Genomic DNA, 16,277 nt, shown 5'->3' on the forward strand with positions numbered 1-16,277 from the left:
AAAGCAGCATTGTTGCATGTTCTGATCAAGTCAACAGAAGCATTATTATTTGCTTACACTTGATCTGGATCAAGTTTGTGCTGATGGATGATCCCGCAGTGAGAATAATGAACAAATCCACTATTGCTAGAGGTGAAGCTGTGATCTGAGGTACAGGAGCTCACGTAAAACTAGCTGTACAGACAGCTTTCCAGAGTAAAACAGCAACCAAAAAACCTTACAGCCCCCTAAACAATCTTATTCCAGGCATCAGAAAAACAAGTGTTTTCAAAAACTCCAGTTACAGGTTAATATTCTTACTTTGTATTTTGCTTAAAGAAATCTTTTCCACCATTACTTGATTTAGTAATTATTTTTTTTTTTTATTTCTATCATTGACCTAATTACTCTCCCACTGAAGATGATAAAACTCCCATCAACTTCCAAGAGAACCATTAGGCCAACGTAAGACACCTGAGAGACTAAAAGACTTGCTTTAAATTTCATTTGTGAATGGAAGTTTTCCAGAATTTACATCAGCTTAAGAAGGTTTATAGTAAAATATGAAATTTTCTATTTTCCAAACCTTCACTTTCCCCGTTCTCAAATGTTTTCAAGAAAGAAAAGTTTAAGAACCACATCTATTATTCCACAGGACCATCTTGAAACCAAGGTTTTGTCTTGCAGGGGAGCAAGAATTGAAGAATTCAGTCAGGAATACCGTTCTCCTCTTTATTCAATGCCAAGATTAATACTTTTACTTAACTCTGCAAAATTAGTCAGGTACCTATGAAGTACCCAGTCTCAAGGGGTTGTTCCTTCAGAAATTACTCCTAAGGACACAAAAGAGTAAAGGACAAAGTTTGTGCTGGTTTGTAGTTGTGAAGTCTTCTTATAAAAATAATGCAAGAAAGGTTGAAGATTTATCATCCCTTTTGCTCTATCACAAAATATGCTAATGATTTGCCACATCCAGTTAGTGAACCCTTAAGTGCCTACGGCAGGTTTTAATCTTTTAAAGAGAATGAAACACAAGATCTCCAGAGCTTCAAAGATCTCTGGTTTCCTTTACGGTATGCAGGAAGCCTTAAGTCAATGTAGTGTTACTATCTAAACATCACTTGAACTTTTAGTCAAAGCAATGATGCCTACTGATACCACAGAAATTGGTCTAATTCCTCATAGACACAAATACACTATACAAGCTCTGTTTTGGTACTCTCTTCACGTATCCCATCCTCAAAGAAGGTGTAAAGACCAAAAGTGTGATGAAACCAGAAGGCAGGCCATGAGAAACTGAAGCAAAGGACAAAGTCTAAGAACAGATTTATCAAAACTCCTCCAAACCCAAAAAGGAATTTTGTTTTATTCAGAAATAACTCTTTAACCGAATCAATTGTAACTCATCCCCTGCAGGTTAACCAAGAACAATTTCATTCCTTTTCAGAAACAGCCAAAGACGCATGCCATGATTTATGTGAGGATTCTAGCATAAAAACAAATGACAGCTCTTACACAGAATAAGAAACAGAGCAGTACACAAACTTCTTACTTACATGGTCTAGCTAACATTTTCAATGCGTGTTGCAAAAAAAAAAAAAAAAAAATCTATTTTTACTAAATCAGATATATCTTAAAGAAAAGGCAAACCATTTAAAAGTTATTAATTCAGTTTTAGTATCATGTATTCTACCGCTCTTAAACAGATTGCTCTGAAAATTTTTGAATTATTCTAGTCTATGTTTTTAAAACTGTATTTCCTTGCCTGTAAAATCAGAGTAGCCCTTTCAACTGTGAAGTAGATCACTAGCCAGCCATTACTCTGCCATCTGTGTTCAGCCCTTTAGCCTAGACGGCCAATTTAAATTTCATGCAGCTGAAGCTATTCAAGTAAAAATACTGAAGTGTGCTATTATTTCTAATTATCTTGTACCCTGCATAGCAGTTTTTTAAAATTTGAAATAGCTTAAAAAAAAAAAGAATAGTTGAGAGAAATATGTGACTCAGCCCATTTGACAGGAAGGTTTGATATTTTACATAATTCAGAGTTGTCACAATGCATATTCATATATGGTTTTGAAGCAATTACAACTAAAATTTCCAATACAATCAACTACTAAACTGCAACAATTTTTTTTTAAATCCTTAAAATAAGATAAATACACTAACAGCTGTACAATAACACAGTCCTTAAGCCTAATATTAATGACAGAATTGATTTCTTGGGAGCAAAAAAGATTCTTCTTTACTATGAAAAGCAATATGCTACAGTTAAAGGCTATATGGTGATCACTGTTGATTTTTCTGTTTGTTTGCTCAATGCTTAACTTTTTTAAACTATTTTAACTTCAGTGAACAGCAAGAGACAAAACAAGACTGCTTGGGAATAAATGTATTATTACTGAAGGTACAGTTCTTTAAAACATTTGCACTATTTGACTATATATAAGAGCAGGTATGGCTAAACAATAGATATCTAATAGAATGGAAAAAAAGTGATACAGACATTAACCAGCTACTTGATGCTTTCATCCCTGAAGGTGGGTAGTCTCACCATTTTGCCCCAAATGGATAAATTTAACAAGAAAAAATATTAACATGAAAAAAATCATAACTTCCTTCATTGCATTTGCAGGGCTACTGTTGAAAAGTATGTAAACAAAACCAGTACTTCTGGAAAGAAAATAATGTAAACAATATACCTATATACTAATCTTCAAAGAAGGATTTGCTCTGGACAAATGTATGCAGCAATCTTCAGTTCTCTGTAGGGATCATTTAAGTCAAGCAGTAGACAAATTGGGATTCAATGCTGGGATGAAAAGTTTTCAAGGAGTTGAAACATGAAAACATGTTCAGAATAGTTAAGCATCAAAATCAAAGAACAGTATAAAGTGGTCAGTAAGTCAATAGTACAGAAACATACCCATTTTTCCTGACAATTTTCAGGACAGTTTACCTTTCTACAGATTCAACTAAAAGCCTGACATCAAAGCATAACATATGAACGTGGTTTTAGAATCCATTTTTCCATCTTTTTCCCCATTATCTAATCTACGATTATTTCATCTTATGTAACAGTATAATCAAATATTAAAGCCATATTTAGACGTTCACATCTTGCTATGCTAACAATGGAAGAAAGTAAATGCATTTTATGGTTGGTTCTGATCCAGATTCCATTATGACAGACACCACTCAGAAAAGCATTTGCAGAATTCTGAGTATGCCTTAGAGGTAGTGGGATTTTTTGTGTATGTTTATCTTTCTCTCTCCTGGGTTTTTTTTGGGGTTTTTTTTTTTTTTTGGTTTTTTTTTGTAAAAGCATTAAAAAAGGAAAATGTGAAAGTTCTTGCAAACTGCCTGCAAGTTGAATCTGGCTCTGAGTAAGAACAACAACAAAAAAACCCAGTAAATAACCCCCAAACCTTTCAAGTAAAATAAGAAAGAGCATTGACAATGGATTCTCTCTCTACCCTCCATGATTTCTACAGAATCAAGTCTCATGCTCAAGATAAGACCATCTTGTTTTTTAACTGCATGTGTTTACAAGACCATATGAGAGTGCCTTTACAAAATCCACACCACTAAGTCAGCATAATTTTAAAATATTCTCCTTATGTAAGTGTACTTTAATATGCATTTCTGCTCTTTAGTTTACTCTTCCTTGTGTGTCACAGCTTATTCTTGATTGCACGAGATACGCGAGACATAAGTTCTCCTGCTCTGCCAGAGGTAACCTTTCTGCATGTAAAGAAATAGATATGCACAGTCAAATAAGCAAAGCTACAATGAAGATTTGAAATCTAAAGAACAAAATAGTAATTTGTGACTGAGGCTTCTACTGAGAGCATCAGAAATTACCTACTCTAAGGCTGAAATCTTGAAAAATACTTTTAATACTGATTTTTTTCCCCCTGTACCATTGATTTTAAACATTTCCACTTTGAAGCTAGGCTAAAGTTTGTTTAAACATCGGCTACAATTTTTATTAGAAACTAAAATATCCAACATTGCATGTTTACAATGAGAAACTGCCAAAAAATTGGAAGAATTTCACAGATCTATTTTTAATGCTGAGAGATGCTGAGTGAATTACGCAGGAAATCCTATCCTTTTCAGGATACGTAAGAAATACGTAAGAAATCGTATCATTTTTCTGTAGTTCCCAAACGTGAGTCAAGTAAGTTATTGTGAAGAAAAGATGAAGAAATGAACAGGGATCACAGCAAAGACATACACAATCAAGTCCTTTGAAAAATAAAGATCACATTTGCTTTAGCTTTTCTGGCTAAACTGTAATTTGTACACCAATAGCAAATCTGAAACATTGAATCAATTTCTTTGTCAACCATCAAAATATTCACCCCAAGTACTGATCCCCAAGAATCAATACTTATGGACTGGAGAATCAACACAAATGTATTAATTTTACAACTTACCCTTAAAAATCTTAGGAGTTGTCTGAATCTAAACAAATAAACTTCATACTCTTCACACTAAAAAATGCATTACTTTTTCTTCCCTCTCTATTTTTGATGAGTATTTCTGGTCTTTTCCATATGAACTTATATCTCAATCTTGCCATTAGACTGACAAAATGAAAAGTCAATTAACGCTAATGATCACCATGCTTGTGGACACCTGTTGACTAGGGAATAGGCAAATAATCAAGCTATTGAAGAAATAAAGAAGAAAAAAGGCAAAAGTGACTTCCTGAAAACCAATTACCTGATTTTCCAGATGCGGGAAAAAAAAAAAGGAAGGCTTGGACTAAAGGCAAGAAGTTGCAAGCAATTTTCTAGTTCAGTAGAATAAAGTGTCAGTAATGCCACACAACCTGTTTTATAACATAACTCTTACTGATGATTCAAACAGAGATCGTGACCACTTAAGCTCATGCACTTCTCTGAACACATAAGGAAGTTATAAGCTCTCTACCCTCATAAGAAAAAAAACCCTACTAACATGACAACAGCGAGGGAAAGGAATATTACAAGGACTGTCAAATATTATTTCCCTTAAAACATTTTGTTATTGCGTATTTTAGTACTGACAGTGGAATACTTCTACTTTAGTTTTGAAAACTCGTAACATGACAACAGGTGATGACATTCCAATAAAACACACAGTTTCCAAACAAGCTCCTGCCTCACACAGCTTCAGCAAACATCTCAACTTCAGCACGACATGGACTGTTTTTATTCTGCGTATTTAGACTGTAGTTTCAAACCGTATAGCAAATTCTTGGGGCGAGGGAGAAATAAACATTCACTGATCACTTGCAATTGCAGACCAAGAAACAGATTCATTGTTGAAAAAACATTTACTCCAGTCCCCCAACACTGAAGTTAAATAGAACATGGAACTTCAAGTCATGGAAGAAAGTGACCGGAAGACTTCATAGAAAGTCTTATAAGAAAGTCATATAACATTTTTCACAACTAATTCCAACAAACTGATGCTGTAAGTAGCAGTACGCAAACCAATTACCTTATAGCCAGCTCAGGTAACACCACTGCTGTGACTGCAGTGCAGGCAGAAGCCGAGACAATGAAAAAGATACGCAAGCCACCACATTAGAATTGTGGCAAACTACTTTCTCTTATGGTTTGGTTTTTTTTTTTTTGAAGTGTTGCTACCTATACTGTCCTCGCAATATGCCGAAGCACAAACAGAATTATAAGCTATGTGGAAATATTCTCTGCCCAGCAACATCAGTATTGCCTGGCCCCCTAAAGATACCACTATCAAGAAAATAATTACTTTTTTTCACCTAAAATCTAAAGAAAGAATTGCTGCCTTACAGAATTAGAGATTAACCTGGCCTGTTTCTTCACAAATTTCTTTTAATTTTAGCCTCTATCACTATATAATTTTCTCTTTTTTTTTTCCTGGGTGTAGGAGGAAATCCTACCCCCTGCTGACAAAAGAGATGGTAGGAGGTAGCAATTACTAATGAACTAGCAAGACTAGTTCTTCATTATAAAGCAAGAATTTAAGAGAATCAGAATAAGGAGAGAAATACCCACACTTTCCTGCGGTGGCAATAAGGATGAAAATACATTTTGGACTCCCCAAGAGCTCTTAACTACATTCCCAGAACGATGCTTCTGCTGTCACATGCTGGAAATCTGGATAAGAAAGCACAAACGCTTGTACGTGTATTCAGAGCATGATTTCCAGACTCATATCAATTAGTTCCTTCCCTTCTGTTTCCTATCACTAGAATAAAAACATTGGGAAAGATCCAAATAATGACATTTTGACAGCAAAAAAGCAAAGGCATTCAAACATTACCAAGGCAAATCTGAAACAAACTAAGCGTGGAGGTGCCTCTTTACCCAACACCTAATTCCCCATGACATGCTTCCATGAACTCTAACCAGCTCCTTAGCAAAGATCATACGCTTCCCACATGCAACAAATTCTGTAGGTACAGATCAACTACCCTCCCAAGAATCAGTCTGTACCTGGAATAAGCTTGAAGAACTTTACAAAGTGTTAGAGACTAGGGAAAAAAAATAATGAAAATGCAAACATAATATGTGCAACTTGCATGCCTGCACACATACAAGATCTCAGACTCATGTAGAGAACAGGACTCATGCCGATACGTTAATACTACCCCTGATAAAGCGATACCTGAAGAGCACCTTTTCCCTTCAGGAGGGAACAAACATTTGCACATTTAACTTCTGAGCTGAAGTAACTAAATATACAACTACCTGACAACCTGCTCTAAATTTTGAATTTGAAAGTTTTTGAAATTAGCATGAAATTTACTACTTGTCCCATATTAGACCATCAGACCATTAGAGACGAAATGCAGAGTTCACGTGCTGAATGTGAGAGACATACAGTCAGGATGCCCGAGGGATGAGACTGACTGATCTATATGAGCTGTCCTTTTCCCCACGTCCATCTTCCACGCCTCTTGATCACTCTAACAACACTCCACAATAAAACCCTCTATCATCCCATTATAGAATCTCCTGTCTACAGGGTTAATAAAATTAACATTGATTTGTTTTTCAACTATATATTTATCATGAAATGTTTATGTTAAACATTCAAATCTGATTTACAAAGCATAGAAAGGTTGGGACCAATGCTTTTTAAGCCAGTTATTGCTACACATACTCTCTGCATGTTGCACAAATCTATTACAACAGAGTTACATTAACTAGGTATCCTGCCTCTTTCCAGACTAGGTTTGCTCTTGCTTACCATTCAAACATGACAGTGTAAGAGACAAGTAAGAAAGCCAAGCAGAAGAGACTTTTAGTTGATTAGAAATTTCAATATAAAGAAAATTAACCTTTTAAAGGCTCATGTATATCCAGCAAGATGATGTAAAATATCAAAATACAGCACGTCAGACTAAACTCTTTTATTTGGTAGAAGGAACACAGCTTTTGGGAGAAAAACTAAACTGGAATCTAAAGACTTAAACTAAGCCACATACATGTGGCATCCCAATGCATTTGGCATAAGCAGAGGCCAAGTACGCTTTTTAAGCCAAATATGATGATTTCTGAACACTTGAAATATACTCTACCTCTTGTATCACCTCTTTGAAATACACATTATTATGTTTTCTTTACAGTAATACAGAGCAAATGGAACATCAAAAAAAAATAAGGGGAGGCAAAGAATTGAAACACAGATACCGCCTTTCATACTAGCAAGAAGCCTTGCTAAACTTTCCATTCTCAACCGTAGCAAAAACACATCCAGTTGTAAGTACCATGCTGAACCCCTCATACCTAAACAGTCTTCACAATAAAATAAAAGCAAGAAAGGACTGAAGTCTTTCTACTACTATCAAAACAGTAGTATTCTATCTACTGCTCAACAAACAACTTCTGGAACTTCATTTCTACTGCAGTTCATGTTTTGCAAACCACCAGCAAAAATTCTTACTGAACGTGTTTCCTTACAACAGCCCAATAAGCTCAAAAAGCAGCTTGTCTTGTTATGACTTACAGGACTGACATAATTTGTTTCACAATTTATTAAGATACTTGAGAAATTGTTCAAAATGTTTTAATTATGTATTATCCTAACTGGCATTTAGTAAAACACAATGAGGATATGAGGGGTAAGTGTAGAATAAATGTTTCTTATTAATTAGGCTTGTAATGAAGAAGTTTCATGTGGTCACTTTATTTATGACCAGTGTCAAAGTATCCTCTGTGAGAATTACCTAATTTAGTCACCAAGTCAACTGAAAGACCTAACCATCTCTCTTCATTATGTAAGCATTACGCGTACTTTGCAGAGCATCTTGGAGGACAAATTGAAAACATGCAATTTTTTTGAATGCACATGTTTGATGAACAGCAGTTCAAGACGTTAATGTTTAGGTCAACAAGCATATACAGCAGATAGCTTCACAGCAAATAACTGACATAAGAGAAAGAGATGACTAATCACGAACTCCTCTGAACAGCATTAAATTAAGCTACCACCCAAAGAGAAAAGCACTGCATATTTACCACCCTGTTTGCAGTCCTGTTGTGGGAACCCTCCTTTGGTGAAGTCTGCAAAGCAGGAGAGCTGCCCTGGAGCACCAGGTGATGGGTAAGGGCCATCTTTCTACCGCAGCCTCATGACCACCATCTCACATGGAAAACAGCGTGGGGACAAGGCTAAAGCAAGTGGAGTTAGTGTTAGGCATGGCCATTTCCAGTTTATTTTTTCAAAACTCTACTGTTATTTTCAACCTTGTGTACAGTGCAACAGGGGGAAAAAAGAGAATTTACTCAAGTTGGTTCAGCTTCAGAACAGCCTGGTACTGAACACACACAAATGTACCCTGACATATATAAGACATTTACCAGAGCTGGCTTAACAATCAGTTTTTCTCCTGGATCTGTAGAATAGCAGGGGATAACATGAGGCACAAATCCTCAGTTCAAGAACCCTTTTTAGAGTATCAAAGCAAAGTTTTTGTTTGTGCCTCACATTACAACTTTATGAACTAAAAATAAATGTCAGAAGAACACACAGATTTACTAGCTTTTTTTATGGACAGGTAGAGTTAATTAAGGAAATATCTTACTACAAAAGGATCCCGTCCGTATTGGTATATAATCTAGCCAGTAATGACTTTTGGAGGTGACAGTAAAACATACTTCAAAGCTTTTTCACTCTTAAACCACAACTTCTTTTTATCCTTAAAACAGATACAGCACAAACAGGTGAAATATTCATCCTGCAAATGAACGTTCCTTCCTCGGTAGCTCACAATATACTCAACCTAATCTCTTCCCTAGAGACAGAAACCTTTATCTTGGTACCAACATTAAGTTTTTATAGAGTGCAAGCCTGCTGACTAGGAAGACCAAATGACCAAGTTAGTGAGAATACAGACAGGAATGGGAACACAGGTATTTATCAAGTATTGCTCTTAGAAAGAAGAGGATTAATGCAGCAATTTAAGATGCTTTTCTGAACTTTGAGGTAGCAAGCTAGTTTTACCATTAAAGAATGCACCTGCTAGAGCAACCAGAAGGGGAGTGATGGGGCCCATGTCACTCTCCTGGCAAAGCCAGTCTATGAAGAGCCTGGTCCACACCGTACCCTGACCCCTGTCAGCCTTACACCCCCTGGGACAGGAATGCCACTCCCAGCTACCTGTACTTCTAGAGAGGCACAACCATTTGTAAAAAAGCCTCAAACTTTGTTTTTAATTCAAATTATTTATGTTGATCTAGTTGTATAAATAAAAACACCTTGAAGATATTGCTGTTTTCATTAAGCGATCCTAAGTTACAGTGCATCATTTTGATAAACAGTCCATCACATGCTACAGATCAGGTTAATTTTAGCATTGTACACCATTTCATACAAAGTTAGTTCACTTCCCCCTTTAAAATAAACAATTAACTTGAATAATTACAAAGAGCTGTTAAAAAGCAACTTTCTCTTTTAACCATACTAAATGATGAATATTGCTGTTTTGAGACAGGATGTCTAAAATTGAGAGACAGTTTCACTATCAAAAACAACAGTATTTTTAATTGATTTAGTGCTTGTATTAAACTTCTACTTGAGTACGACAAAGACCTGAATATTCTTTATTCACACAGTGGATTATTTCAAAAAGTGGTCCATGTACAGCCCACAGAGTCGAGAATGTAAACATGTTAGATATTGCTGATGACAGCATTTAGGTCTTAAGAGAATTCATTTACTCTCTCAAGTGCTGCTAGACAATTCTGTGTAATGAGCAGTGAAAATACTGAATAAAGTATTTATGATTTACACAGTATAAATCATATTCTGATATGCCAGACATGCATTTATAACATGCCCAATGTACATTAACTAATCATGAAGCGCGCAACAAAGGTAACTGCAGAAATTGCTTACAGAACATGCTCTTGCATGTGTGAAGAAAATGTGGTTGCATTTCTTTACATCTCATTTGCTACATATAAATTTCACCCAGCCATAAAATTGCAATTTTAACCTCCTCCTCTCAATATATGTGAATGTTTTACTAAGGAAATACCTGAAAATTTCGTTGCATCTTTCAAGTAAAAACAGTTCCAAGTACAATCATCAGCAGGATTTTCAATAGTGCAAAGAACAAACTGAATCTAAAAATAGGTCATATTTATTAAAGTTACTTCCAGATCTCTAAACCAAAATATACAAAGGCCTATGGTACAGAAAGCCTACTAATGCTTATTATAATCCTAAATACCTCATGTTTTCTACAAGGTCATAATGTCCTTCTATCCATCAGCTGCCTTTCTATTTTCTATGAATTTAATTAACATTTAATATAGATAATGTTTTCTCTTTTTATTTGTTTGAATTTAGACTTAGATTGCACGCCACTTTTAAAACAAAATTCAACATTTGAAAAAACTCAATGTAATAGATAGGCTGTCTCTAAGTAGTGTCTCAAAATGACACAGAATTAAATCATTCTACAGGGCAATCTTCTCTTGTTTTCAAACATAGCTTTCTCATTCTAGGAAATTACGTAAGGTAGAAGAAATGCACATAATCAATTTTAAACTTAGTTTAAAGTACATAATTTTCACATGAAGACTCCAGCCTTCATCAATGCTAGTAAAAACATACATACCGGCAGAGTTCCAAACAGGATCTATGAAAAAAAATTAAAGCCCGTATTATACATTGCATTATACTGTAGAAAAATGAATAGCCCTAAATATTGTATTACTGCATATGAAGCATCAGTATCCTTTTAAAGTGAATCATTTCAAATAAATCAAACAAAAAATTAAGCCAGCAAAGTTACAGATCCGAAGCTACAGGTTTCAATCTTTATTACAACAATACAAATTCTTACAGCTAATCTCATGGAATTATTGGAGTAAATAAATTTCTGCACCACATATGTAGGAAAGACAGAAAAGAGCAAGGAAAACCTGGGCTGAGAATAAAATCCTATCACTAACTTTTGCCACTTTGCCACTCGGTGATCCTGGATGCTTGAAGTAACACCAAAACCATCAGCTTTGCCATCTGATGAACAAGGCAGATTAAAATTATTCTAAGGGCTCTTAAAAAAAAAAATATCTAAAATTCAATTTTAAAAAAATCTCAAATTCTATCTCAAATATTAATAATTTCTAGTAGCATCCAAATTACTAAAAAAGACAAGGACCAAAAAACAGATAAGCTGCAAAGATTTAAGCGTATAAAAATGTCCAACAACAACAAAACATGCCTCATGTGATGTTCCCTACCGACATTTTTAGGAAATACAGTGCTTCCCAAAATATTGATGGACAAAAACAGATAACAAAACTATATTGGAAATTAAGGAGAAAAGCTGCTTTTTGCCTTTAGGAAGTTTAAACCTTATTAGTAGAATTCCCACTATTTAACTTTCACACACTTAAAGCTTCGAGATATTAAAAGAAAAAAACAAAACAAAACAAAAAACAAAAACAAAAAAAAAAAGAGAGAAGTGGTACAAGGCATTTCACAACATAATTCTCGGACCAGCACTCCATTCATGGGTACAGAGGTGCAGAAGTGAACAGTGTTCTACTGAGGGGCTGGTCAATGAAAAATTGTCAGAACCGCAGATAAGATTAAATTAGTATCACTACAAGACAACGAGTTATGACATCCAAAACATTTCTTAGCTTCAGTTCAATCTCCTCTGTCACAAAACTTGATGCTGCAGAGTGCACGTTTGAGAGCAATGAACAGCACCATCCAGTAATCACCTCTAGCTTTTCTACAACATTATATTATTCAATCTACAGTGTTTCATGATTGGAATAAAAAAAAACAAACAAACAAAAAAACGCCACAACTGGATACCTGGATACATCCCTATAGTCTACTAAAGTTCAGAACATTTAATTATCCTTAGAACACATAATCAGCATGTATCATGAATAATACTGTATGCAGCATCTCTCAAAGAAAACCTGCAGTACAGGGATCTAAGAGCAGATTTACATATGCTGTGTTTCACTACATAAACACAGATGTCTGACTTTTTAGATCAAAATATTGTTGATAGCACAGACAGCAAAGCCCTAAGACAACCCCTAGGCCTCCCTCTGGCTTACAAACAAAACAAAACAAAAAACCCACCATATTCCCAATATTTCACAAAAACGCACTCCAGTAATATCCAATCCTGGATGCAGCACGTAAGAATGCCATGCCCTGCCTGTAAAGCTCTCCTTTTGTCCTAGCTATACACTCCTCTCACTTCTGACACCTGAATTCGTCCCCTTTGCTACCCAACAAGGTTGGGTTCAAAAATACAGCAAAGCTACTCAACTGAGGTGTGGAAAGGGACATTATTTACAAATAAAAGTTCACCTCTGTGCTGTAAAACGCAGTGCAGCCTCTCTGGATTTCAGACTGCTTAATCAAAAAGCCTCCTAGACTTTATCATAAAGAGCCATGATAACTCAATCCACCTGCAATAATATTACTACCTAGCAGAAAAAGCAAGGCTTGTGCACACTGTGGAAGGAGTTTTGTCAGGAGTTAAACAAGATGAAAGGACCATCATAAATGTCTCCTACTTTTGCACAAAACAGGACATGTTATTCTTCCGAAGCCTCTTACAACCATAGAGGCACAAGTATTTTTAAATTAGAACATAACACATGACATGGCAACTACCACAAATAACTTTGAAAGGATATTAACCCACCTAATTTTCTTATCCCTTTTAAACCTCTGAATACAAGGGAAAAAACATCTATTATGTCACTAGGATCCACTAACAGTTAAATATATTACCTTCGGGGTGTGGCTCTTCTCATAAAAATGACTATACAGAAAAGGAATTTTCTCTGTCAACAATTTTGCTTCCTGCGCTTTATCAGAGGTTTGAGGTTTTTTTCCTCCTTAAGTGACAAAGACTTTTTTTTTTTTTTTTTAATAGTCTACTACTGGAAGCTCTGTATACCCAATGTAGTTAAGAGAGAATATTCCCTGTAGAAGACAGTCAACAGGACTGCTTTCCACGTCTGTGTTTCAGGCCTGTCTGGAAGCAGCGAGGTTACATATGTGTTAGTTCTGTCTGACATACAACTGGAAAAGGCACCAGTGCAATTACCTAGACTGAGACATAAAGCATTAACGTAGGTTAAATAGTCCAGGATAGATTCATTTACGTTGGTATAAAAAGACTGAGAGCAAGATATCACTTAGCCATAGAAAAGTGAAAGCTATCCTATTGCGTTCGTATAAAGCTGGCTTACCAGTATTTTATAGATACACCATCTTCGCTTCTCCTCCAGCTGTTTCCTAGAAATGTTTACCAGAAACTATACCACCAGGTTTTTGGACACTGTCAGGGTGTTATTTCTGTTAACATGTCTCTGCAGCCAACACTGAAAGGCTGATTTTCAAAACATCCTCAGCACTTGCACCCTGAAGATTAGTATCTTAAAGAAGCCTTAAGTTAAGCAATCAAAAATTGGCATAATCTGTCCCTACATACTTCTTAGCTAGTGATGCACTACTTTCCATTAAAACTGACAAAGGTCACTCCACAAAACCTGTTATTTTAAGATATAACTGCAACATCTTCAACAGTTTATCTAAACTAGCATAAAACTTGGCAAATAATGTCAACCAACCCAAGGAAATAATTCTCAATATACAAGTAAAACAGAGATTTCACATTCTATCTTCCAAGAAAAACCAAAAAACTAACTCTGAATTAAGATACTATTTCAGTTACCAAGAGCAGATATGACAATCCAATCATGCAAAGATGTAAATTTACAACTAACTTTATGCAGTGTAATGTCATTAAAAAGTCAATAATGAACATCGACTGCAGGTGTAGCATATGCTCAAATCTTCACTAGGCTTATTTTATCATGGAGCATATATATTCTAAGAACCAGGTTCTCATAATATAAAAAAACAGATCATTTTTATCTGTCCTTGCAACCCTAGTTTCTGAAATTGCCACGAGACATAAAACAAAAACAGATTCAGCAATCTATTTCAATATTAAAATATACTATAACTACTACTCACGACTGGAATTTTAATTCATGCTAACCACCTGCAAGCAGAAGTGAAGAATAAAGAAAAATCTGCATGTTTTCTTGCTTACATATTAAAGACCCAACTGCATAAATTGCAGGGGGGGATTCACAGTATTCACGTTTAGGCACCCTGAGGCACTTAGGAGAAAGTCTCACACCAAGTCTGGGGTCAATTAACAGTTTCCCACCACCAGTAAGAAAACGCTTGGCTCCCTCCCCAAGCCACCCCCTCTTCCTTCTTCACTACCAACCATGTAATTCCTCCCCTCTGTCTTCCCTCCAGTACTTTCCAGATAGTAGTGGAAACCTATTCGGTTTACTGATGCAGCAAAAATTATTGTGAAGCAAGTGCTTGATTCAGCTCAAACTGTTATGCTGTAATACAAAAACAATGACTGTGATGGGCTCCCTCCAAGGTAAATGTGGAAAGAGAGGCAGCTCTATATTAAGAACTTTGGATTACCCTCTCAACCTGTTTAGCTCTACTGATTAAAATGCTCTACTGAGCATTAAAAAAAAAAAAAAGGCGCAAAACCCAAATCAGTCAATCTGGCACAATTTGTATTTTAGATGTGAATAAATTATTTGCTGAAAAAAAAAAAAAATCCAGGTTTTATCTGCCCACTCCTAGAAACAGATGATTAAAAAGAATATAGGTATTTTGTTAAGACACAGCTACGGGTGCAAATCATCACTGGCTATCCATTCATCCCCGAAATAACTTTTAACAATGACGAACAACGTATGACTTAAATCCTTCAACAATGTCTACCTCTTCTACTACCAGAAACATTCACAAATACCAGGAAACCAAAACTCCTATTATGTAAGACCACTGAAACAAAAAAAGCGCCCATTTTAAAGGAAGCATGTTCAGAACACTTTGTTAACAACACTCTACATTTTATATACAAACTAAACCCAAATGCATTTGAAAATGCAGTAACTAAGCTTACTGCTAAAGCATACCAAATTCCTAAATTCAGAACTCATAATCTACTTGATATTGTTCCTAAAACACTAAAATTGCATATTTCAAGAAGAAAACCATATACCTACTGAGCAAACTTATTACTATACACCATTATGTTGTTTCTCCTGTGCTGTCCAGAAAAAAAGAGTAGGCTTAATAACAAAAGGCCTTCTTTTGCCTAAATAAATTTTAAAGCTATTTTTTTTTTGGCTTAGGGATCAAACATTTTGCTTTTGAGAATTATATTGAGATGTATCAGAAACAAGCTACCATAAAACCTTTAGGTTAACTGCATTCCCTGATAAACAACATAGAATTACAAGCAGCAGGTTTAAAAATACTGTGATGTGTGCAAATGGGAACACTGTAAGCTGTTTATCTTGTTTAATCCTGAAGGTAAATAGCATAAGCTTTAAAATATTTTGCTTCTTTGCCAAAACCTGCTGAATCATATTGACAAAGGTAACGAAATACTATGGAGAATCTTAAAACTTTTGGAATTGCCTCTGAAATTGGTTTATCTGAGTACTGTACAGGATATATTCTCAAGAACACTCAGTGTAAATTTCAGTGATTTAAATCCAAACTGTAGCTTCAATGAAGCCAAAGATCTCGTCTTGTCTCTCCTGAGGTAATCACTTCTTCAGAACAAACAAGGATCCTGCACAACTCCCCTAATGGGCCCCTTTAAAATATGACGACTATAGTTATTAACTGATTTTTTTTTTTATTGTTGCCTATTCCAACATTTTTGAACTCCTGCCATAGCTTAATTTCAGTTTATGTAGTTCAGTTTT

The 16,277-nt window shown here is 35.4% G+C and overlaps 1 protein-coding gene across 6 annotated transcripts in view; it reads right to left on the reverse strand.

Moving 5' to 3' along the window:
- Positions 1-16,277, reverse strand: part of CDK17 (cyclin dependent kinase 17) — a 95,110-nt gene that overhangs the window by 70,950 nt on the left and 7,883 nt on the right. Inside the window, exon 2 of one of the 6 annotated variants that reach the window (XM_087764612.1) lies at positions 11,087-11,107. The exons of 4 other annotated variants lie outside the window; for them this stretch is intronic. The gene's annotated coding sequence lies outside the window, so the exon portion shown is untranslated. Of the gene's footprint in view, positions 1-8,480; positions 8,612-11,086; positions 11,108-16,277 lie in introns of those variants that run through there. One more of the 6 variants, XM_087764613.1, reaches the window with a different exon arrangement.

Source organism: Nipponia nippon, unplaced genomic scaffold (genome assembly GCF_047370975.1).
Source record: "Nipponia nippon isolate SJK-2023a ecotype South Korea unplaced genomic scaffold, ASM4737097v1 scaffold_3, whole genome shotgun sequence".
NCBI classification, from domain to species: Eukaryota; Metazoa; Chordata; class Aves; order Pelecaniformes; family Threskiornithidae; genus Nipponia; species Nipponia nippon.